This window comes from Rattus norvegicus, chromosome 11 (assembly GCF_036323735.1).
Source record: "Rattus norvegicus strain BN/NHsdMcwi chromosome 11, GRCr8, whole genome shotgun sequence".
Lineage (NCBI taxonomy): Eukaryota > Metazoa > Chordata > Mammalia > Rodentia > Muridae > Rattus > Rattus norvegicus.
The window spans coordinates 79446357-79467878 of NC_086029.1; the positions used below are offsets into that span (position 1 = coordinate 79446357).

Genomic DNA, 21522 nt, shown 5'->3' on the forward strand with positions numbered 1-21522 from the left:
ACTAGACCCTGACTCCATGGTGGTGGACTGAGCTGGAGGGCAGATGCAGAGTGAGGTAGAGAGAAGGAGTCCAACTCGGAAGCAGTCCAGCAGAAAGAGAGAAGCAGCAGCCAGACACTGAGAGAAACTCGTGGAGAGCGATACTCGATCAACTTGCAATCCATAAGCCTGGTAGGTGCTTCATCCCTTTCTGATGGCAACGTAAACTGACCAGTAGCCCTTCAGAAGGCACTCAGATGAAAGTCTTTTGTCCCATTAACCTCTCTACTACCAACTGATCAATCCCTAGGAAATGATATTAAAAATGAAATTAAAAGTTTCATGTATAAAGATAGACATGTGAATTCAATCTATAAGAGGAAATACAGAAAACACATAAATGGTTACAGCCGGGGAATGATTCGCCAAACAGCAGCCGATCGTATTGAACAGAATATTAACCATTAATGTCCATGACAGTGCTCTGGAAAGTGACTGACATCTCAGGTGAAAAACAGAGGACACCAAACAGTGAACGACTTGTGACAAAAGCAGTGCCGTTCCATAGTGCCGGAACAGAGACTTTGTTGTTCCTCTTTACAGATGAGAAAGTGACTTCAAGAGTAATCAGGCAAATTCCCCAAGATCACAGGCAGCGGAAGAGGGGGTTGAAGTAAAAATGAAGTCTGACTCCCTGCAGCAATCATCTAAAGGAGACCCAGTTCAGAAAAGAAATACAGGGCAGAGCCATCGAGCAAGTGATGGTGGTGACTATGATGGCCGGCAGACCCTCGGGCAAACTCAGCCCTCCTTTTACTTCCCCGTCTGGGTGTTTCCTTATCTAGTGGCAATTCTGCTTTAACGCTTCCTCGGAGGTTGTCACAGGAGTGCTGTGGACAGACGGGAGAGTCTACTCCTGTGTCTGTAGGAGTCCCCGCTTATCTGAGGCTTCACTTTCCAGGCTTTTAGACACTTGTGGTCAATGGTTATCCAAAACATGGTAAACAGAAAAGTCTAGAAATAAACAAGTGGCAAGTTCAGTTTTGTTGCAGTACATTGCTATGATTCTTCTGCCGTATCCTTCATTGTTGTGGCTCTTCTACTGTGTTTAATTAACAATCTAGTCATAAATATGCAGGAGCGAACAATATAGAGAGGGCTTGGTCCGATGTGTGGTCTCGGGTAGTTTAGGAATGTCCCACCATAGGTAGATGGAAGGGTTCACCATAGCACGGTATCTCTGCTTTCTTGGGCAGCAGCTGTGCACACACCGGCTGCACAGGGAGGCAGGAGAGATGGCTCCCATCACACCCGTGAGGCTTAGAGAACATATACAGAAGAAATCCCAGCCTTGGCTGTGAAGCCCGAATCCTTGCCACCCTCCCTGCCACTCTGATACACAGAGGCACTTGGTTTCCAGCCTTGTGTTTCAGGGCAAGCTCCAGAAAGTACTTAGAATCACACAGTGGGCCTTTCCAGTGTCTCAGGGACGAGGGTGAAAAGCAGGACTCCACCATATCAGAGTATGGTCCATTTGAAACCACAAATTGTACTGAACCACTCTGCAGACTATTTATTTCCGTGTGTGTGTGTGTGTGTGTGTGTGTGTGTGTGTGTGTGTGTGTGTGTGTATGCACGTATATAAATATATATGACTACCTGAATACATAGCTATGACAAAGGCAGCCTAGAGCAGTGTGCACCCTGTTGGTCCATTCAGATGATACCCACGTGCCACTACCACACACACACTGTTCTCTCAGCTCAGGCTCCCAGTAAAATTCTTGTTGGTCCAGATGCCCAAACCTCCAGTAGAAAGAAGCTGGCTCCTAACTGTTTTCCTTTCTTATTATCATCCCCCACAACCCTTGTCATCCATTCTCCTCTCCAGTAGCCGCGGTCAAAGAGGCACATCCTGTAAGGGAAAAGAAACCCACCCTGTTTGCAGACAACATGATGGTTATGAGCCATGGGGGTAAGGCAGGGGGCAAAGTGCCCCCATCTGTTGTCTCTGAGAAGGAGCTGGGGCACCTTCCTGAGCAGTCAACCCCCACTCATACCCTTCCTGACGCAGGCTTGCCCCTCAACTCTCATGTCCCCATCCAGGTACCTTACTCATGCAACTCTTAGAGATTTGATTCTGTCACCCTCTCCTGCCTGCATTTCCTAGAGAGACCATACTTTATCCAACCACCTAGTCATCAACTTCCCAGGGCACGTCAAACACACACTGTGAGTCCCCATGTTTACCAAATCCAGGCAGTAATAACATATCTGAATAAAAATTAGTTCTAAGAAGGGACAACCCCCCCTTACTCTTTTTATATATGAAACACACATATATGTAAACTCTGACACATAAAACCAGTGGTTATATCTGTGGCATTAAATTCCCATTGGGGAACTCTGGGCATGATAATGAAGGCAGAAAAGGTTGAGATCTACTAAGCTATGATTTAACCATGCACAGTCATCCATGGATCCCCTCCCATGACACACGAGCATCAGACATATCATATCACCCAAGCCGCCGGATGTGCAGGTCAGGGGTCGAGGAGAAAGAGATGGACACCCCAGACTCAGCCTCAAGGGTCTTCTGTGGCCGCTTCCTCAGCCTGGTGAACACTGGTGACGTCAATGCCATAATTGTGGCCCAGAAGAACATGCTGGACCTCTTCGAGAAAACCAATGAGATGTTTCTGAACTTCAACAATCCGTCCTGCGTGCGGCTGTAACAGATGAGTGAGAGCTTCATGCACCATAGCCGCACCTTGGTGGACATGAAACGGAGCCTGGACAGCATTTTCTGCAGGATTAGGACACTGAAGGGGAAGCTGGTCGAGCAGTATCCAGAGGCCTTCAGCCACACCCCAGAGGGTTCACTCCTAGAGGACAAAGATGAAGACCCTGTTCCGCCCAGTATTGCCACAACCATTGTCACCTCAGAGCAGAGCACAGGCTCCTGTGACACCAGCCCTGACACTGCCTCTCCATCCTTCGGTCTTGGCTTTGAAGTCCTATCACACATGTGACCTGGCTCTCCTGCCATCAACGGCCACAGCCAGACAGATGATGAGGAAGAGACACGTGAAGAATAACCTCCCTCTCAACCTCCCAGAAAGGCCCAGGGCAGCCATGGTTCTCCTAGGGTCACAGTCAGTCAGCTTTGCTGCTCCTTTCTTTCGTAGGCAGGGTTCCTGATTCCTGCCACTCCCCATAAGAGCAGGACTTCCTATGCCAGCATGTGTGCCCCAGCTGGGGCGGTGGGGCTGGGTAGAGGTAACCTTGAGCTCAGCCCTGGGCCAGCTTTGAACAGTGCTTCTAAGGTCCCCAGAGACCAAAACCAGAACATCGTCCCCCGCACCCAGGGTGGGCACAGGAGGGCAGAACTTGTCCTATCCACTGGCAGCTGCTGACTCAACTATGGTCTCCCTGCCCTGTGTGGAGCACTTTTCTCCTGTGGTATTGAATTCTGGAGGTATAGAGGCAGCCTTGACTGTGGGGAGCTGTTTCTCCAAGGTCCATCAGGTATCTCCAGGAGCTGGTCAGTCACCTTAGAAAACAGCCGAATGGAACATTTTTGTACCTGATGTTTACAGATGTTGGGAAGTTATCAATAAAGACTGTTGTTAAAAGGGAACACTTTTTTTTAAAAAAAGTAAAGCTGGGCAAGACATTGAAGTCCAGCCACCCATTCTGAGTCACCCCTTTGCCATGTGATCGCCCATGGGTGGCTGATGCCTACAGTATGATGCTGACTTCCAGACCTGAGTGGCTTCCAGAGTCACCTGTGTCTCCTTGGCTGGTCTGAAATGCTCAGTGGATTCTGAAAGAGCCCACCTTGAGAAACACCTCTCCAAAATATCTCCAGAGTAATGACTCACATGTTAAGGTATCTAGAATTCATTTCAAACTCCAGAGAAGAGGCGGGCCTTTATGACAGAAGAGCTCTGCCTCCCATAATTCATTAATCATGTTCAAAGATTGCTTGTATTTGCAGCACACTGGCTAGAACAAAACTCTTCCAGAAATGCCCCTCCCCTCTCCTTTCTATACGTCATGGAGGCAAGGATCCTTATCCTCCAACCCCAAAGCACTTCACTTGTCAAGCGTTTTCTATTGTTGAGTAACCTGGTTGTAGAGACCGCAGGCTGGGATGCCAGTCTAACAGGGCTCTACTTCCCCTCACTCCTGGTGGAAAAATGCAGGCCCTGTGTGACAGGCTGTGGAAAGTATGTCCAGGTGCCTGGCTCCCCTCAGCCTAATGCCTTTTAAATCAGGATCCAGATTTGATTTTATTTTCCTTGCCTTCCTGGCTCCGACTCTTCCAGGCTCGTTTTTTCAGCCCTCTGTCAGACTTCCCAGAGCTTGTTGGCCAAGTGCTTCACACTTCATAGGCTTACCTTCCTCCTAGGCTTGGGATGCTGTGTTGGCCATTGAACTCCAGCCCTTAGCTGGTCCCACCCTGCCTGACCAACTAGAATTGCACCCACGATCTTACTGGGGTTTGGGGGAGGGACTTGCATCTTGTAGAGGAGTTACCTGGGGATCTCAGTATGTCACCAAATGAAAGGGAAAAACATGCATTAATTCCTATCCTCACCATCACTGCCAGGGGTCAGGACACAGGTATCCATTTTTCATCATTGTTCCCAACTACCTTCCATCTCAAAAGGCTCTTGAGCAGAGGCAGGGAACAGAGCTTAGACCCGGACAAACCATCAGAGCTAGCACGGGAGTGCACTTCTTATCTTCTCGGGCAGCATCCTAGCGTGCATGCGTGTGTGTGTGTGTGTGTGTGTGTGTGTGTGTGTGTGTGTGTGTGTGTGTGTATGATTGTAAGAGTGTAATAGTGTGTGTATATGTGTGTATGAGTATATGTGTGTGAATGTGTATGATTGTAAGAGTATAACTGTGTGTGTGTATGTGTGTGTGTGTGTGTGTGTGTGTGTGAGAGAGAGAGAGAGAGAGAGAGAGAGAGAGAGAGAGAGAGAGAAGGTGTGTTTGGAATGCATGTGGGAGGGGTGGCTCTCCCTTGCGTGAAATGACAGCACTTTGGTTCTGCCATATTTTTATTCCAAAAGTACAAATGCCATCCTATACATAGCGTTTACTGAAATGACTCCCTTTTGTAAAAAGTCCACCTAAGCCAGCCTTCTGAGTGCCACAGCTGTCATGAAGCACTGTGGGAGGAAATGGGGGCAACTGGACAGCATGTCAACTGAGTGGGTAGGTTCTGACTCCAAATCCTAGTTACGCAATGTTCGTGCAGGAAGGGGTAGTAGAGCCACCTGGTTTGACCCCATTTTGTGAAGAAAGAAACAAAGGCCTAGAAGTCGGAGCACGCAGAAACCAAATCCAAGGCCTCTGACCACCAGCCCGGCCCTCCTTCTAGGCTTTGCCATTGGTCTCAAGCGAGGAAACCCTTAGGTAACCAACAAACTGCTAGACAACATCATTTGAAAAGACAGCATCGGTGCATCCTCAGACTGATGAGACGGCCTGTAGTTAAGCTCATTCTTGCTTAGGAATAGCCTAACCAAAGCTTGCTGGTGAGCTGTTGGTGCCAGGTGTGGTAGTATTTATCTGTGACATCAGCCATAGACGGGACACACAGGAGGATCAGGAGTTCAAGGCCAGCCCTGGCTATGAGACCCTGTCTAAAAACAAAACAATCTAAACACCCCAAACCAAAAACAAAACAAAACAAAACCCCTAAAAACCTGTTAAAATATTTTGAATCTGAAATGCCTGCCCCACCCCAAGCATATTTTGATTGCTTGGTCCACAATTTCTGGTGGTCTCCTCTTCCTCCTCTTCTTCCTCTTCCTCTTCCTCCTCCTCCTCCTCTTCTTCCTCCTCCTCCTCCTCTTCCTCCTCTTTTGAAGGTCATGGAGCCTTCAGAACATGAGGCCTGGCTTGTAGAAGTTGCTCTGTCCTGCTTCTCCCACTATGATGGACCAAAACTCCTGCAATGATTAATCTCTCCTCCTTTAAGCTTTTTGGTTAGGTATTTTGGTCACAGTAACCTAAAAGTAACAGATAGAAAGTACTGGGAAGTGAAGTTATTTCTTGGACTAGATCGAAGCACATGGTTCTTGGGCCTTTGGAATTGGTATGTGGGAAGGATTTGGAAAGTCTGGAGCTACAGACTAGAGAAGCCCCAGAATGCTGTTAGCTCCACCTAACAGATGACTGGGAGTTTGAAAGACCAGAGCGTGGACAGAAATGCAGACGGCAGAGGCTGGGCTCCTGAGGTTTCAGCTGGTGATAAAGTCTAGGCCGGGGATTGGATCAGAGGCCACTCTTCTGGCTAAGAATCTGGCTAAATTTTATCTGTGCTTAGTAAGCTAGAGTGAGGTTGATTTCAAAAGTAACGATTAGTTTATTCGGGGAATAAAATCTAAATATAACATAGCATTTAGGTTGTAGCATGGCTACGCCTGGCTACTTAAAGCTGACTTTATGATGAAAATCATGAGAAGCAATGCAGAAACACCACTAAAGGTAAACTGGGCCCCGGGCACAGGGACCATAGGAAAGCTTGGTCTGCTACAAGACCCCACCACCAACAACCATCAAGACTTCAGGGTATGGGGGTTGGGGATTTAGCTCAGTGGTAGAGCGCTTGCCTAGCAAGCATAAGGCCCTGGGTTTGGTCCCCAGCTCCGAAAAAAAGAAAAGAAAAAAAAAGACTCCAGGGTATGAAACCAGAAGCTTCCATTTGAAAAGAGCATGGCACTGGAGTGCCCTACTGGACAGAGAAGTATTTTCCAGGTTCAGCCACCCATGCACTCAGAGGCCACTGCAGCTATGTCCAAGGGCTGTCTCAGTGAGGGTCACTATTGCTGTGAGGAAACACCATGACCGAAGGAACTTGGAGAGGAAAGGGTTTATTTGGCTCACACTTCCACATCATAGTTCATCATCAAAAGTCAGGGCAGGAACCTGGGAAGTAGGAGCTGATGCAGAAGCCATAGAGGGATGTTACTCACTGGCTTGCTTCCCCTAGCTTGCTCAGCTTGCTCTCTTATAGAACCCGGGACCACCAGCCCAGGGATGGCACCATCCACAATTTACTAGGCCCTCCCCTGCCAATCACCAATCAAGAAAATGTCCTTCAGATGTGCCCATGTCCGATCTTATGGAGGTGTTTTCTCAAGTGGGACTCTCTTCTCTGATCACTCTGGCTCGTATCAGGTTGACATAAAACTAGCGAGTACAGGGATTCCACTATTTCTTGAGTTATCAGACAAACTTGGAATCAGCCACGAGATGCCAGTTTTGTAGGTGCACAGAATGCAAGAGTTGTGAGATCATGATATGCTGTACCAAAGTTTCAGAAATAATAATAATAAGATGATGATGATGATGGTGATGATGGTGATGATGATGATGGTGGTGGTGGTGGTGGTGGTGGTGGTGATGATGATGATGATGGTGGTGGTGATGATGATGGTGGTGGTGGTGGTGGTGGTGGTGGTGATGGTGATGATGATGATGATGATGATGGTGGTGGTGGTGGTGGTGGTGATGATGATGATGGTGGTGGTGGTGGTGGTGGTGGTGGTGATGATGCTGCCATGAAGCCAGACAGTGTGTAGCAGGACTGGAGTCCTTGCAGAAAGCCTCTAAGCAGGCTATGTGTGGAGGCTGCCAAGCTGAAACCTAAGTAGCAGTGGAGAATCCAGGATGTTGGAGGTGCCAGGCAAGCATAGTGTCTCTCAGGGAAAGCTATGGACGCAGAGTACAGCTGGTCAGGCAGAGAAGCCATGTGTGAACAGGTACAGGACCACTGGGGCACATCTACACACATCCACCAATGCCCACACATGACACCGTGTGCCTAGGGTGCTCCAGGCACTGTGCACATGGAGGTAAAGGATTTGGGTGTGAGTTTCACTGCAGTTTGGCCTTCTGGGTTTCAATGTCATTTGGATTCATTTTTCTTTGCTATGGCCTTGTCCTTCTCTTTCAGAATGGTGCTACAGTATGTTGGGATCATACGTAACCTTTTTCTTAAAAAAAAAAAAAAAAGGAGCTCACAGTTAAGAATTTCCTTGAGTCACACAAGAGACATTGAACTTTTGAACACTGTCAGAGCTCTTAAAGCTATGGAAACTGTTTACATCCACTAAATGCACATTTCATTACCAGACGGTGTAATTTTCACTTTTGTTGCTGTAAAAGTAATCTGATAAAAACAACTTAAGGCAAGATAAGGTTTCCTTTAGCCCACAATCCCAGGTGACAGTCTCTCACAGCCAGGAAGTTAAGGTAGCAGGAACGTAAAACGGTTGGGCACATCACATGCATAGACAGGAGAAGAAAGGGATGAATGCATGTTTGCGCTCAGCTTGACCTCTACATACAAATAGTTCAGTATCCCACCCCCAGCCCCCACCACATACCCTGCGTATGGAATGGTGTTGCCCACAGTGGGCTGGGTCTTCCAATTACCTTCATCGAAATGATTCCACACAGACACAAGCATAGCCAAACCAATGTAGATAGTCCCTAATTGAGGCTCTCTTAGGGGATTATAGATCGTATAATGTTGTTAATTAAATCTAATCATCTCAGATGGCCATGGGCCTTTGGGGTCAGGGGAAGAATGGTTTAAATTCCAAAGTTCTCGTGAGGCTATTCTGAAGGGTGGGGAATCTTTAGAGGTGGGACACAGCTGGTAAAAGTAGATCTTTGGGGCCAGGCCTTTGAAGATTCTAAGTATCTCTGGTTCTAACCTGGCATTTTTCCTGGTCAGCACCATGTGAACAGCTGGGTCACGCTCCAACTGCCATGGGACTGAGTCACTCTGCCCTGCCTCATGGACTGAGACTCAAAAATCAAAACAAAAATAAAAAAAAACACCAAAGAACAACAACAACAAAATCTTTTCTTCTCTTACGTTGTTCTCCCAGATATTTTGGTCATAGCAATGCATAGGAATCCATCTAAGGGGCTGCGGAGAACCCAACAGTATAAATAAAGACTTGCTTAATAAGACTGTCGCATTCTAGTGACAAGTTCCCTAATGAGCAGAACTTGAAGCCAAAAGTGTACTACACAAGAAAACCCCAGAACAATCTACAGCTACGTGGACAAGAAGAACAGGACAAGTGCAAGAGGCAGGATTTAGAAGAGGCCAGGCAGCACTCTGACAGACTTGAAAGGCAGAATGCAATTAGAACGACTAAAGGAAGCCTAAGGGGCAAAGCCCAAGACCTGACCAGGGAGTGTGGGTTATGGAATGGACCCAGGTAACAGGACAATAGGAAGAGGTCCAGTCCAGCTGTTAGCAGTGGTTGGGGACTCTTTTCCTCAGGTGAGAATTTGAGAGTTTGTATTACCTTTCAGTCTTGGCAAAGGAAGCCCGAATGATTTGAGGCTGGCTTATCACCCCAAGGACAGACGGCTCAGGCTCTGCCTGCTAAAAGCTTATTCCTCCGAATTACACAGTGATTGTGGGTACTCAGGTCAGAAGATTATCGCTCTGGCTTTGAATACAGGAAGCCTAGCAGTGAGTGTCACAGCTCCTGAGCTGCAGGTGAGGGGGTTCCATAGCTCTGAATATCGGGGAACTCTCTTGGACCCCTTACTATGATCAGAACTTGTAGTCTTAGCTCTCTAAAGTCTCCCACTTTTGATCCTTCATAGTCTTTTACCCCCAAAATCTCAGCTTTCTACTAACTCTTACTCTCTTTAGTATTTCCCCAGTCCCTATCAGCTCGGAGCTCAGTTTTTCCTGACTGCTCTCTTAAACTCTTCAGCAACCTTCCTGCTGCTACCATGACAGGTGTTGTTATCTGTTCTCTGTGTAGCCAGCTCATCCCACCCTACCTGTGGTAGCCTAAAGTAGGGAAAAGGCCATCGGGAGAGCCATTGAGGGCCTACTGTTGTAACAATGGGAGAAAGAGTTGTGCACAGGAAAGCATTTCTTAGCCTGACCTCAAAAAGGTGAAAGCATGATTACAGTTCTACTTATATGGTCTAGAAAGGGGGTTGGGATTCTGGTAGGGTTTCTAGTTCCGCCAGTCATAGTCTTGTTTGCCTATGGTTTCTAGAGCTACCAAAAACAAGCCTCAAATACACACTAACAATAAGTATTGCATAAGCACCATTCAAAGTCTTTGTGTAGACACTATGAAGGCGTTCTCTCCTGTGTAAGAATAGCTTCAAGATAGGTAAGGTCATCTAGAGCAGAGGCTTGCCACCACCAATGTGATATACCTTAGAGCTGGGGCAAGCTGTTTGGAGCAATCATAACTAAAACAAGACTGAAGCAGAAAATGTGGCTTTGAGAGCAGCCATGGTTGCAGTGTTCTTCATAGCTGGAGTAATGTTTCCTCGAGGCGTCCATGAAGTGCCCAAAGCAGGCAGGTTACTGTGACCAGCTCGGACAGTTGCTAAAGAGAGGAATAATTGACTGACAGTTCACTTCTCTAGGTAACCGGGCACAGTGCAAAGGTTTGGCAGCTGCCAATTAAATGACCCTTTTCTAACAGAGAAGGGAAAGCGGCATCAGAGGGTCCATATAATAAAACCTTATATCATGAGATGGGTCAGATCGAAAGCACTTGTTGAGAACCTGAGTTTTAAAATGCACAGGGCAGCTCGCAATCATCTGTAACTACGGTTCTAAGGTATCAGACATCATCTTCAGACGTCTGAGCAACCAGCACCATGAAGTGAGCATACTTATGTGGGCAAATCACTCATATACAAAATAAAGTAAAAATTTAAACATCATATTAATATTCTTAATATCTAAAAGTGTAAGCTGAGCTTTAAGCCTTCAGCCAAATGCCTTTAGGAAGGGTTGACTCCACAGGCTGTCTCTCAGGGACCTGATCCTGCTTCCTCGAGAAAGCTGGTAAGGAGGCTGATCACAAAACTGTTTTGAAGGAAAGCATTCTAAGCTGTGTGCTAAGCAGAGCTTCACATGGGATAAGGTCAGAAGGGCTGAGCAGCTATCATTTGGGACACAAGGCACTAATTCTTCAGCACCACCACTCCCAGCTGGTTGGATTTAGCTACTAGAAACTGACAACTCATCTCACTTTTCTTTGAGCCCTTCTGCAAGGCACTGGGCTCTTAGAGCCCTTCTCTCTCCCTGTATGTCTCACCTTGTTTAATTCTGCTTACGTCTCCACAGAGTTCTGGGAATGGGAGAGAGATAGCTAGCATGCACTATTCTCAGGTTGGAAGGATTTCATATAGGATAAAATGCCACACAAATGTCTGGTATACTATTAGAAATGAGACCTGGTCAGAATAAGCTATAAAGGAAACTGATACCAAGATGCTAACAGACCAAATAATAAAATAGAATGCTAAAGGGACACAATTGTCAAGGTTATTTGGCCCAGTTCCCAAGGTGGTGAGAAGAGTGCAAACACAGCCATAATCACAAATGGCTGTCCTACGCTTCTCAGATATTTCCCGTTCTAAACTGTCTGGCTCATGAGAAAATGCTCAGTAAACATGAATTGCGTGAATCAGACCCAAACACTCAAAATCTACCTACAATAAGTTCATTATTAATGCAGCAGGGACTAACATTTAGAAAGCCTATAGCCTACATGACAATTATTTCTCTCTACTGGGCAACGGCCAGGAGCTAAAAGGAGCAGATTTTCAAAAGCTAGGCGAGTGTGCTTGTTTATGATGCTGGAAGTCAACCCAGGGCTTTGTGAGTGCCAAGAGAGCACCCCACCCCTCTCCACCTCTAAGCTGCATTCCTTGCCCTAAAAAGGAGACATGGAAAGACACATACCCGTAAATCCAGCACTCAGCAGGCTGAGGCAGGAGGATGGGGACTTCGAGGCCAGTCTGGACTATATAAGTCTGGACTACGTAGAAAGTTCTAGACCAGCTAGAGCTACATAGGGAGCTCAAATCTGAATGACAATGGCGATGTAAAAGTCAGACAGGTGAAATATCACACACTATAAAATACACTGTAGAATTTCAACTTTTCCAGGGCCTTAGGGTGAGGTGATTATTAAAAAGGAATCCGAGATCTAGGAGGAGCAATCAATTCTCCAAAATAAGATAGCTCCATGGCAGGCAGAGCCCTAGACAAGCCTGTTTCCTATAGTACAGAATGGTGATAACATAATTGCATTCTAAATTGCCTCGGACATGACAAAGAAAGAGAACGCACTGGGACGACAGAGCTGGAAAAGTCCTCACAGAGGAGAACAGTCCTGTTATTACCAAAATTAAACATGGAGGGGTGGCAGCCATGTTTGTTTTTTCTCCCTCTGGAAACCCAACTCACGTGTTTTGCTTTTGCTTTTTTACCAACGTAGTATCTTGGTGGTTAACTCTGAAGTCGGAAGAATGTTACACATGCTCAGGCATCTCGACGTGGAGATTTAAAAAAAACTGAGTCAAGTGAACTGAGCACTAGTAGCGGACCACTGGCTAGCACGGACCTCCAGACTCTGACCCTGTGGCCGCCTGCAGTACAGTAACTGTAAGTCCACTCTCCATCTCTGGCTGCTCATTCTGCTGAAAGGGACAAGCTAATTGGAAACAGTTAAAAATAATAGGTACCTACGGGCCTCCCTAGCATGCAGGGTCTGTTTTAATTGTGCCTATTTTCTCTGATATGGTAAGCTGTCCCTGAGCAATTTCAAAAACAAACCATTTAGAGAGAACCCAACGACAGCGGCAAATCCTCCTTTCAAGGCTCCAAAGCCTCTACTAAGCGGCCCTTTGGTGAGATTGCAGTTGGTCTATGCAACCACACCCCGGATTTTCCTTTCCTTCCACCTTTTTGCCATTCTCACACATTTCCGTTTATGGGTGTAGCTGCCCTCAGAGGCCCGGCAGGTGATGCATTACGTAACAGCTGCTGTATTGATGATGCATTGATTTAACGTTCTCTCTGGGTACAGGCTGGTTCCACTTTTGCTATTATAAATAGCGTTCTGAGCATCTCCATTCTGGCTATTTTCCCCTGCTTCTCTGCTAAGAGTTAAGTTACAGTGTCAAAACAGAATTCTTGGCAAAATGGATCAATGGTTTTATTGCTCCCTATAACATTCTTCCAGTCTGAGTCCCCGGAGGCTGAGGTAATCCTCAATGCTTCCAGCAAAGGAAACATCTCGCCTCCTCGCTGTTCCCGCACTGGGCTTTTGAGAGCTTTATTTTGCTAGCTTTTCAGGTAGACGGAACTTGAAATCTCTGTCTAGCTGCCAGCAGGGTTGTGCATTTTGTTACATGTTCTTCCGTGTCCAAATGCCGTCTGTGATATCCTCAGCGTAAACCGTGGATTTGTCTTTGATCCTTTATCTGACAGGATCTGGACACTGAACTCAGGCTGCTGGTACAAATATTTTTACAAGCATTTTATTATGCTTTAAAAATTTACGGGCATAATTTCTATCTACTGTGAACAGAAACTTCGGCGATAAGAACATATGAAAAGTAAAAGGTAAATCCTGAGGGTACACATTGACAGAAGGATGTTTCCCCCTCTTAATCTTTCCCCTGAAAGTGTCACTTCCCAAGCTCAGCCTATAGAAGTCTTTCTGTTCTTCTTATCACTAACTTCATAGTAAACACTAATATTCTCTGGGTGTGATGGCTACTGCTGTCATTGGCTAATGGAATCTAAAATCACCTGAGAGTCAGACTTCGGGAGCAGCTATAGGGAGTTATCTTGACTGTGTTCACCGAGGTGAACGGTCTGCCCCCCGTGTGTGCAGGTGACCCTCTTGGCGGGGGTTATAAATTATATTTATGAAGAAACAGATCTGAGCAGTACCATGCATTCACTGCCTTCTGCTTCCTGGTCGTGCACATAACAATCAGGATGGTTTGGGACCGGCTGCTTTGACTTCCCGCTGCCTTGACTTCCTGGCCATGCTGGGCTGAATACTTGTACTGAGAGCCAGGATCAACCCTCTCTCTCTTAATTTGCTTTTATGAGAGCGTTTTATGATGGCAACAGGGAAAGAAACTAAGGCACTTGCTGTTTCCTTATAAATGTACCATAATAAATGCATCAATTTATAAAATTTATATGCATTAATGGGGCGCCATGTAATCTTTCAATACATGCATATATCAACTTCTGTTTACATAGGTTGAACATATCTCTGTTTAAGAGATATGGATTATTTTTTTTTCCTTTTCTTTTTTTTGGAGCTGGGGACTGAACCCAGGGCCTTGAGCTGCAAGGCAAGCGCTCTACCACTGAGCTAAATCCCCAATCCCAATTATTTTTAAAGATTTATATATTTATTTTATGTATACGAGCACTCAATCTACATGTACACTTGCATGCCAGAAGAGGGCATCAGATCCCATTACAGATGGTTGCGAGTCACTATCTTGTTGCTGGGATTTGAACTCAGGACCTCTGGAAGAACAGCCGATGCTCTTCACCACTGAGCCATCTCTCCAGCCCATGGATCATTTCCTTATGGAGATATTTTTTAATTCCTTTTAGTATTGTGGAGTTCACAGTATACTACTAATGTTTACAGCCAATCTACAATGAAATGGTACCCTAAAGCCTCACGAGCCCACAGCTGTACTTTAGGACTCACCAGTTAACCCTGCCTCATCCCTCCCACCCTCCTGACTCTCGCCAGCCTCTGGGGACCCACCATCCTATTTTCTTCTCCCATATGCCCACTTGCTATGAAAAAATTCAAATAACACTTGGAACATTTCCACTATGAAAAGCAAAGAATTTCTCTGACTTATGCTGCCCCCTCCTTGCCAGTCCTGTCTGAGTTTTTTTAATCTCTTATTGGACATGTATGGCATGGTCATGAACTCAAATGCCTACAGAGCCTAGGCGAAAAGCCAGTCACAAAGAGGTGGGCATGGAGAAGAACCATGTTAGGACTGTTCCTGCCCATCTTCTGCTGCCCTACAATGGATTTAGACATGAGGAGGGGAATGGCAGAGTCACAATTGGTAACAGGCACTGGCCTTGATGTTTGGAGAAAGCTACAAATTGTAGAGATGAGAGCAACACGGTAAAGGCACCTGCTGGCTGGTGTGCCGTGTGGAAATGTTGCCAGATCCTATTTGGTAGGAAAAGCCTCTTTGGTTGTCAGCACCCACACTGGGCAGTTCACAACCATCGATGACCCCAGCTCCAGGATCTCCAACACCTTCTTCTGGCTTCCTCAGGCATGCACACATGCGTACACACACACACACACACACACACACACACACACACTCACACATGCACACACACACACACACAGAGATCATACACACACACACAAATACATTTTTACAAAGAAAGAAAAAGAAAAGACCCCCTCAGATATATGCTAGCTACTTGTGAATTATACCTCAAATTTTCTGGGAATATCACTAACAAAAGGTACCAAATCTGGCTTGGGGGTATTTACCTGTATTATTCCGGTAAAATTATGGGTTTGCTGGTTACTTATTTGTTTGTTTGTGGACTATGGCTGCCCTAGTGCTGAAGTTACAGGTGTGTGGTGTGTCACCCACCTGCCACTCTGTTTTAGAGTCACGTGGCTATACCTGTTATCTGATCCATGCTGGAGAACGTTGCCTCACACGCTGCCCACTGTGTCCCTATGCTTAGCCTTTCTTCTCCCACCCAAGGCTACCATGCACTGTTACTTTGCTTTTGGTTTGCCAAAGCTCTCACGATTTACTTTCCGTAACCATAACTAACACTTCTGAGCTGTGTCTATGGGTGGATGATAACATTCTGTACATTTTCTTCAAATAGCTTGTGACCATCGCTAGCTAATTCGTGGCCCATGGCTAAAAGACGAGCTTCCCAATGTAGGTATCTGTAAGCAAACTCCCGAAACTGAACACAACCCCATCCTCTTGAACCAGGGGATGGCTACAAGCTGCATGTGGGGCCGTCCTGATGGACTTCATTTAAGCGACTCTGGCCATGCAACACGCAGACTGCACATCCAACTCTTCCCACTGTGACAAAGAAAATGGATCCCCCTGAGACACTGGCTAAGAGCTATATGAAGAGCTTCTAATGTTCTCCAGGATGATGTTAGAAAAGCACCTTCCTTCTTCAGTCACCAGATCCTTAGCCTCACATATGAAGCTCTGTCTTCTATGGAGTCTTTATCCTATATCTGCTCTAATTGGAACACTGATGGATCCTTTAGGGGAACTCTAGGGGGATCTCATAACCATGAACGCCCCTTTCTTCTGTACCCAGTGCAGCTCTGAAATCACCCTCATTTGAACCTGCGTAAGTTAATTTCCACAGCATATGTAGATGGGAAGGCATTTCAAAGACTGTTCGGTCAATGTTAATGTGGTCACCACCTGCAATATCTACTTTATTGCCCCCATTCTATTGGTGTGGGGACTCTGGCATTGTAGCAATGTCTTCTAGCCACCTGGAGCAGATATCTGCATGGATCTAAGGAAGAGACTCCTGCTGGCTGAATCCAGGCCAGCATTCCTTACTACAGACAGAAGATTAGAGGAGAATGTTCTCTTCCTCAAGAGGTGACATTAACCTCTGCGCACATTTTATGACTTAAATAAAACCTCAAGAAGCTAGTGTTTCATTTTTATTGTGAGTAGAACAGCTATCTTAAAAATCCTTATTTAGTTTATGAATATGTGTATGTGCCTGGGTGTGTGTAGGTGCACCATGAACATGTCAGCAAAGGTCAGAAGGATTTGAATCCCCTGTCACTGGAGTTACAAGCAGTTCATGAGCAGCCACGTGGACAGTGGGAATCAAATTCTAGACCTCTGTGAAAGTTACAAATGCTCTGAACTGCTGAGCCATCACCCCAGCAAAGAACAGATATTTTTTAAAAACACATCTTTTAGGTGCAAATCACCAATGCCTAAGAGCTGAATTAATAAGAACGCTCTAGATTACACACGTCCAATAGGATTTCTGTGATGGCAGAAATACTTAGTAATCCGTGCTGTTTGACACAGTAGCTATTAGCCTCACACAACCACTGAACACTTAAAGTACATGTATGGGCTCGCATGTGTATTTTCCTAGTATGGCCAGGGAAATAAAATTTCAATTAAATTAAATGAATGTTTATTTAAGCAACATTATTGTAAACTAGACAGCCACGTGTGACTAGTGGCGGTCCTAGTCAACAGTGCAAATCTAGACCTCAAAGAACTCACTCTCATTAAAGAAGCAAAAGACAGTAAATGACGACATGTATGTAAATGGGTGGAGTGTAGTAAACTGATGCTTTAGCATTAGGGAAATTCAGATGCAATCTAGGCCGAGAAAGTTCACGCACATCCATGAGTTGCACCGGTCGGTCTACCACTGTGCAAAACGAATGAGAAGCAGAACTAAGGAAGGACAGCAGGTGGCAGATCAACATACACACCCGGTATCCACCAGAGGATATTCAGATGGATGTCATATTCACATAGAACATTTCTGAATATCTACCCAAACTGCTGATGGTTGCTACCTCTGAAAAGCAGGAGCAAAACGTCAAGGCAGAGAACTTTAAAATCTCCTTGAATTCTCATTACATGTATTTGTTTTATTTGTGGGGGCCTCAAGGGTGTGTGGCCCAGGTCCTCTCCTTTCATTACGTGTCGCCTGGGGACCAACCTCAGGTTTGCAGGTCTGGCATCAAGTGCCATTAATAACAGTTTAGCAATGAAATAATTTTCTTCAACGCAGGCACAGATTACCGAATGACACATTTTCAAGACTAGAGTGGTCAAGTCTTTCCTATAGTTATTATTCATGACTGGTCTTCTATGAGTTTCAGTAACAGTCCGCATCCTACAAACATGGCTCTTAAGTACTGTAATAAGATACCTAAGAGTAATACTTCAGAAGAGTGGTCTAAAGGAAGTAGAATCTAAGTCAATAAAATGGAGAGGACAAGGAAGTGCGTCTTGATCCAGGAATAGCCTGGGGGAAAGCAAGAGCTCCATGACACTGATGGGGAGGAGTGTGGGAGTTGAACTGAGAACGAGCTCAGAGCCGCTGTGACTGAAAATGGCTGGAAGCTCAGGCACAGGCCCACCCTGGTGTCCTCAACGAAGCAAAAATGTACTGAGCACACAATCATGCAGCAGACACTGGGCTACTTCCAAGGCTCGAAGACCAACAGGAAACAGCTACTGAGTTCAAGAGATTAGACTGGACCTGTGGAGGCAAGGCCAGTCTCAAATGGTGCAAGAAGCACGAGGCCCAGGAGCCAAAGCTCTGGCACAGCACTTCTGGGTGTCACCCAGGTGAGGGTAACAACACTAGGAGTACATGTGTGACCCCCATTGGCCATGGAAACGCCATTTCCCTTCTTCCCACAGAGTCCTCAGCCCCAGCAGCAAATCTGTAGATAGACTTTCTGCGACCATCTAGTTACACACACTCCCAGCTGCCGTTGTGTACGCATAGCTTTCTGAACCACACTAGGACCCCTGAGGACCAGTGAAGGCCAGGCAGTCCCTCACGTCTTTGAATACAGGGTCTACTTCCCTGATGGATGGAAACTAGGAAGAGACTTTGAGGAAAAGATACTACTACTGGCTAATCGCAAATGAAGGCCATTATTTTCCCCTTAAAGGTAGGCTGTCTCATGCTCTCTACCTCTCCATGGCTGGAACAGAATCTGGCTTGAGACAGTCAAGGCAGTACTTTATAGGACGCCCACCACAGTGAGCCCAGGGGCTTGAGTGAAACCCTCTTCATGGTGGTTCTGCATGTTTGTTGCTAATGGAAAGTATCTTTTCACACCGGACCCTGTGGAAGGGAAGCAGGCCACCAATGTGGCAGTTCTCCACATGGGCCATCGAGCAGAGGTGCTTCACGTGGCCCAACAGGTAGATTGGCTATGTTCACGAGGAATCCCAGCAAAGAGTACGGTAGAAAATGAGAGCTTCCAAGATGTCTTCTTTCTTCTCTTAATTTTAATCATGAAAAAGACAGCTTTCTGTAACGCTCACAGGATGACTTCAGCACAGAGGTATCACTGGGCCACCCTGAACTGCAGAGGAAGCCTCTGGAGTTATTTCAGGCATTATAAGAGTCAGCTAAGAGAATGGGTACAGGTTGTGTGTTTGCTGCTTAAAGTATCTGACACGGAGTGGAAAAGTGCTTTAAACAGAAAGATACAACAGACCAAACCCCATGAGAAGAAAGGCCTGAAGTGCCCCAGAGAGGCTTGAACCAAAGGAGACAATTGGAGTACCACTCTAAAGTCACCTACGTCCTGGCTGACAGGAAGAAGTGTATGATCAAAGGTTCATTTAGGTTTTTACTTAAAAGTAGGCATGGGAGGGGGATGGAAGTGAGTGGGCAGTTGGTTTTAGTTTTCAAGAATAAAAGCGATAAGCCCAAGTTTCAACCAACTGCTAATCACGGCCCTGGAGGTGGTGGGAAAATAGCCTTCATGACTTGCTCACATTTGTGGCATCCACTGAATTTCAATGAGGGCACAGCTCCTGATCTCTCTAGAAGAAGCTAGAAGCTTCGTTTGGGATGGTGACTCCCAATAGAGAGGGGGAAAGCCAGTGGGTGTTCTTGGGCTTCAGTAAGAAAGAGGACAAGAGGAACTGCCAAGCACAATCTCAAAAAGGCACCACTGAGCTCCTGTGAGAGCCCAGTTCTCAAAGCTGCTGCCCTTCAGTGGCTGTGAGGAACACAAGTCTGATACAGAAGTGACCTGGAACAGGCTATGTGCCCAATGAGAGGAGTGTACTGCAAGCAGGGGCCAATGGCAGCCTTGGGGGCAACTGGTACCTCTGGCTAAGCCAGTGAGAACCTGCATTCAGGACTCAAGTTTCTCCTAAGAGCAACTCCTAAAGTCATGGGACTGCAACACCATCGCCTTACTTTTTATTTCTGTGGGGCTACCAAGATGGGATGTCCCGAGCTCAGCTTTACCTGTGGTTATCAACACAATCAGCTTCCTCATCCTGGGGCCATCAGAGGGGCCCTTCCCTGATGTGAATGTCTCCATGTTTGTGGTCACGGTAGCACATGTGTTGATAGAGTCCTTTCGGCCACAGCTTCTTTTGTTGCAAGTAAGCCAGGCACTATGTGGCTATCCCCCTCTAACAGCCTTCCAGACACATTCCGGCATCCTGCCAAGGCAGTGTTCTGGGCTGATCCTGGTGGGGTAGCAAGCAGCAAGGCAGACACATGGGCTGATTCCTAAGGAACACACAGCCGCAGGGAACATGCAGAGTCAACTACTTGGTGAACATAAGTCAAATCAAATACTCTCAAGACAATGCTGTTTTAAGAATTCTGCAGCCAACACTGGTATAATTTGAATTTGGTTTGTACCCAAGAGGCCCACATGATGAAAGCTTATACTTGGGGTGGCCACTTTAGAGTGGTAGACCCTTTTAGAGTGTGGAGCCTCAGCGGAAGGGGATTAAGTCATTGGGAATATGTCTTTGAAGGGGCTGTTGGGACCCTGACTCCTGTTTATTTCTGGGTCACAAACGGTGTGTAGCTTTGTCCATCATATATCCTGCTGTGATGTGCTACCCCTCCATGGGTCCAAAAGCAACAGGCCAGGCAAGCATGGCTGAAAGCTTAGAAACCATGAGTCAAAATAAACCACCTTTGAAAGGTTGAGTGATTTTGTTACAGAAGCTAACACAACTTGGTAAATGTAGCAAACGATACCAAATTGTTCAAGATGATTGAACTTGTATTATGTGATTTTCAACTCAGCCAGAGAAGTGCTGTGTAACACCGTGAAGCACTTTTAATGACTTACTAGCTGTTCTTCCCAGCCTCTTGTGAGCTCAATGCAGCCAGCAGTTTTTGTTTTGTTCTGTTTTTCTCACATAATGAAAGCCCGGCTTGGTGGAAGGTACGAGGAAGTAGGCACACTAACTACGAGGTGAGTGTTTCATGAAGGTTCCAAGGCTCTCAGCCTGAAGATGTGGCTCTTTTGTGACAACGGCAGCCATGGCAGCAGCTGGCGCTTCAATGTGCTGTGAGGAAGCCAAGCCAAGGCAGGAGCTGTCTCTCAGCAGCAGTGTGGTAAGAGGGTGGGGTGTTCTGCTGACTAAGGCATGTCTAAAATGGCTGTTAAATTTTATAATGTGTACAGTTCAGCGTTTTATAAGAACACTCCCAGAGGCGCGCAGCCATGGCCACTATCTAGTTTCAGAGCCTCTTCACCATCCCAGAAGAAACTGACACCCAGCAGCCATGCCCATCCCTCTCTCTGCTACCTGCTGGGCTGTTCATCTCCTTCCTGTTCTCATAGATGCCATCCCGGACATGCGGTTTAAGTGGGATTATGTGGTTTTGTCCTGTCCTGCCTGGCTTCTTTCATGTGCTAGGATGTTTCCAAGGGTCACTAATGCTGTGGCATGGACCAGTACTTCTTCCGTGGAAGCACTCAGGGTTTCTTCCTGGAGTGGGAATGAGAAGGGGTGGCCTAAATTTAGGGCAACAGAAGAGAGCCTCATGCTTGGGGAGCCCACACACACATCCCGAACGTTGCCCCCTTGGTCTGCTTTTGATAAGGAAAAGGAAATGCAGATGGTGGAGGAGACCCATTAGCAAGGGTCCTAACTGAA

At 46.3% G+C, this 21522-nt stretch overlaps 1 protein-coding gene and 1 pseudogene across 4 annotated transcripts in view; one reads left to right on the top strand and one right to left on the bottom strand.

Moving 5' to 3' along the window:
• Mylk (myosin light chain kinase) overlaps window positions 1-21522 on the bottom strand; it is a 247208-nt gene that overhangs the window by 158114 nt on the left and 67572 nt on the right. The gene's annotated exons all lie outside the window — the stretch shown is intronic.
• Window positions 2529-3214, top strand: Kxd1-ps1 (KxDL motif containing 1, pseudogene 1; annotated as a pseudogene).